Genomic DNA, 4180 nt, shown 5'->3' with positions numbered 1-4180 from the left:
CACATCTGCTTCTGTGAAATGATCTGGTAGGGTGAAATGTTCCATGAGAGTATCCCAAAGCAGACTTTTTTGTCTGTCGTCGATAAAAGTAAGATCTGGATGTGGCTTTGCTGGCTCTCTCTATTCTTGAAGGGAGATCGGGAGTTGGTCCTTCACAAGAACTCCGCACTGATGAACGAACTTGTCCGCAATCTTCTTAGGCGCTAATGGTTCGCCATTAGGTCTGATTGCCTCGATATTATACTTTACGCCCTCCTTCAACTTTTTGTTCGGGCCTCGTTTCGTCCTGTTGCCTGAAGATTTGCTCGATCCGGATGGCTGAAAGAAGAAAGATCGATTCGTTAATATATCTTCAACTCATTTAAAACATGTGATGATCACCAGATGCCTGCTTATATAAATATATATACCTCGCCGGTCTTTGTTGTTTCAGGATCAACATGTTCTTCGTCATTGTCATAATCGTAGTTCATGACTTCATCAATTCGGTCGTCGCGATCGAATATCATATCACCCTCTCCGGTGTTGTTTAGAAATTTGGAGCCGTCATAATCTTCTTCATTCTGATCATCATCTGGCCCGCGTATAATATCGAACATGGTCTGTTCTCCCTCTCTGTCGGTATTGTCCGCCATAGCTTTTATTTAACTATGCCAAAAGAAATATAAAACAATCTAGTATCCAAATTACATCGTCTCGAATAATAGATATAATCTCGAATACATCGTCTCGAATAATAGATATAATCTTGAATACATCGTCTCGAATAATATATAATATTGAATAGTACATCACTGGCTAGGTAGCTAATTAAAGATCGAATACTACAGAAGAATCTAGGACACTCGCGGTTTCTGCGGCGCGGGCGGTGGAGACCCAAAGAGAAGGAACCCTCACAGGATCATAGCTAAAGTGAGATCCCTGAAGAAATTGCCAGGTATTGGAGAACCTGCCGCCCTCTAACGCAACCATGTAGCGATCGACGTGCTCGTCCTCCTCCCTAACACGGCGACGTACCACCTCCGGCGGGGCCGGCTCCCTCCGCACCGAAACTGGCCCACGCGAACGCCACCAAACGAGATCAGGGTCGACGACGGGACCCGGGGCCGGGTTCCTCATCAAGCGGCGCGCCCCTCCAGGCAGCACCTCCCAGTGCCAGCCCGGCGGAGCCCAGTCCCGGACATGGGTCAGTCGGACGTCGTCGCGGACGGGTCGACGGTGAGGATGCGGGCCGGGCATCGTCGAGAACAAATACTAGCTATATGCCCGCAAAAAGTAACATTTTTTTAATGATTGGATTTTGATAACTAAAATTTCTAACATTTCTATATAACACTAATTATGCTATCATTGCATATGTCAAATATCTATATGTTATTTCATACTAATTAAGCATCTAACACTAAAAACAGAAAACACAACTTTTATACATCCATTAAAAAACTGAAAAACAACATTATATAAAAAAATTCCATACTAATTAAACACTAATTTATCCATCTAACATGCATTCATACATATATACTAGTGAAAAAATAATAATCTAAAAAATCTAAACTAATTAAACATACAAAATACGTATATACTAATATATACATGCATTATGGTGGCCGCCGGGGGCGAGGGAGAGGGTTTAGAGGGGGAGAGCTCACAGCGGGGCGACGACGACGGCGAGGCGACGGTCGGGGGCGGCGACGGGCCGGGGCGTGACGCGGGGGCGATGACGCGGGGACGGCGCGACGGGGACGGGCCCGGGGCGGCGACGGAGACGGGGGCGGCGACGGGGACGGGGGCGGCGACGGGGACGGCGTCGATCGATCGGGGCGCGCGGGCGGTGCTTCAATGGGGAAACAGAGGAAGAAACAGAGGGAGAATGAAATTTCCGTAAGTGTTGTATATATAGAAGGCACCTTTAGTACCGGTTAGAGCCACCAACCGGTACTAAAGGTCTGTTTTGGCCAGGCCAAGCGGCGGGAACCGCACCCCCTTTAGTACCGGTTGGTGGCTCCAACCGGTACTAAAGGCTCCCCTTTAGTACCGGTTGGTGCCACGAACCGGTACTAAAGGGGGTGCGCTGGCGCAGGTGCGGTGCGCAAGTTTAGTCCCACCTCGCTAGCCGAGGGGCGACTGCACTGGTTTATAAACCCCCGTGCGGTAGCTCTCTCTCGCTCCTCTCCAAAGCAGGCCTACTGGGCCTACATGTTCTGTGCTGCCCTGTTGGCCTACTGGGCCTTTGCGGGCCTGCATCCTGGCCCAACAACAGGTTGGGTTTCTAGTCGTATGCAGGCCGCTCTGGCCTAGTAGGCGGGCTTTTTTTTTGCTTTTTTTATTTTTGAGTTTTTTTTTGTGTATTTAGAGTTTCTTTGTGAATATTTTTGCTTTAGGTACAAAAATTTACAAACTTTCTGTTAGTGCCCGTAGTTTTCAAATTTGAATAGTTTAAATTTTGAATTATTTGAAATTAGTGTGAATCACTAGTTTGTGAATAACTTAACTTTAAAAAACAGTAAAGGCATGAAAGAATTTGTTTGCACATAAAATTTCTTCGCGTTTCAAATGCCAAAACATATAATTAACTACCCTAACTATTACAGAGATTTCCTTCTGGGTGTGAAACACAGAAGAAAGTGATAATAGTGAAGCCGATCACATCCCAGATCTTTGGGTGTGAAACTTTTTCTTCACGTGTGTCCCTTTGCGCCGTAACCATGGAAAATCTTCATCATTTAACGGGATGCTCGGGTCAATATTCACTGTGAATGGAGCAATTTCATCAAACTTTTCATAATCTTCTGACTTGTCTGTCTTGTCATCCACTCCCACGATGTTTCTCTTCCCAGAAAGAACTATGTGCCGCTTTGGCTCATCGTACGATGCATTCGCTTCCTTATCTTTTCTTTTTCTTGGCTTGGTAGACATGTCCTTCACATAGAAAACCTGTGCCACATCATTGGCTAGGACGAACGGTTCGTCTGCATATGCAAGATTGTTGAGATCCACTGTTGTCATTCCGTACTGCGGGTCTTCCGTTACCCCGCCTCGTGTCATATTGACCCATTTGCACCGAAACAAAGGGACCTTCAAACCACGTCGATAGTCAAGTTCCCATATGTCCTGTATATAACCATAATATGTTTCCTTTCCCGTCTTGGTTTCTGCATCAAAGCGGACACCTCTATTTTGGTTGGTGCTCTTCTTATCTTGGGCGATCGTGTAAAATGTATTACCATTTATCTCGTACCCTTTGAAAGTCATTATATTCGAAGATGGTAATTGGGACAGCAAGTACAGGTCATCTTCAATAGAGGTGTCATGCATGGTACGCGTCTGCAACCAGCTGGCGAAACTCCTGGTTTGTTCACGTGTAATCCAGTCATCAAACCGCTCCGGGTGTTTGGAGCGTAGCAAATTCTTGTGTTCATCCATATACGGAGCCACCAAGGCGGAATTCTGTAGAACTGTGTAGTGTGCTTCAGTGAGAGAATGTCCGTCCATACATATTATTTGTTCCCCTCCTAGCATGCCTTTTCCATCCAGTCTGCCCTTATGCCGCGATTCAGGAACACCAATCGGCTTAAGGTCAGGAATAAAGTCAATACAAAACTCAATGACCTCCTCATTTTGACGGCCCTTGGAGATGATTCCTTCTGGCCTAGCACGGTTATGAACATATTTCTTTAAGACTCCCATGAACCTCTCAAAGGGGAACATATTGTGTAGAAATACAGGACCCAAAACGTTAATCTCTTCGCATAGGTGAACTAGGACGTGCGTCATGATGTTGAAGAAGGATGGTGGGAGCACTAACTCGAAACTGACAAGACATTGCACCAAATCATTCTCTAACCTTGGTATGATTTCTGGATCGATTACCTTCTGAGAGATTGCATTGAGAAATGCACATAGCTTCATAATGGCTAATCGAACGTTTTCCGGTATAAGCCCCCTCAATGCAACCGGAAGCAGTTGCGTCATAATCACGTGGCAGTCATGAGACTTTAGGTTCTGGAACTTTTTCTCTGCCATGTTTATTATTCCCTTTATATTCGACGAGAAGCCAAACGGTACCTTAATACTGAGCAGGCATTCAAAGAAGATTTCCTTCTCTTCTTTGGTAAGAGCGTAGCTTGCATGACCCTGATGTATGCCGTCTTTTCCGTGCATACGTTGCTGGTCCTCT

This window comes from Triticum dicoccoides, chromosome 1A, assembly GCF_002162155.2.
Source record: "Triticum dicoccoides isolate Atlit2015 ecotype Zavitan chromosome 1A, WEW_v2.0, whole genome shotgun sequence".
Classification (NCBI taxonomy): domain Eukaryota; kingdom Viridiplantae; phylum Streptophyta; class Magnoliopsida; order Poales; family Poaceae; genus Triticum; species Triticum dicoccoides.
The sequence above is the reverse complement of the archived record's forward strand: the minus strand, read 5'-3'. Positions refer to the sequence as shown.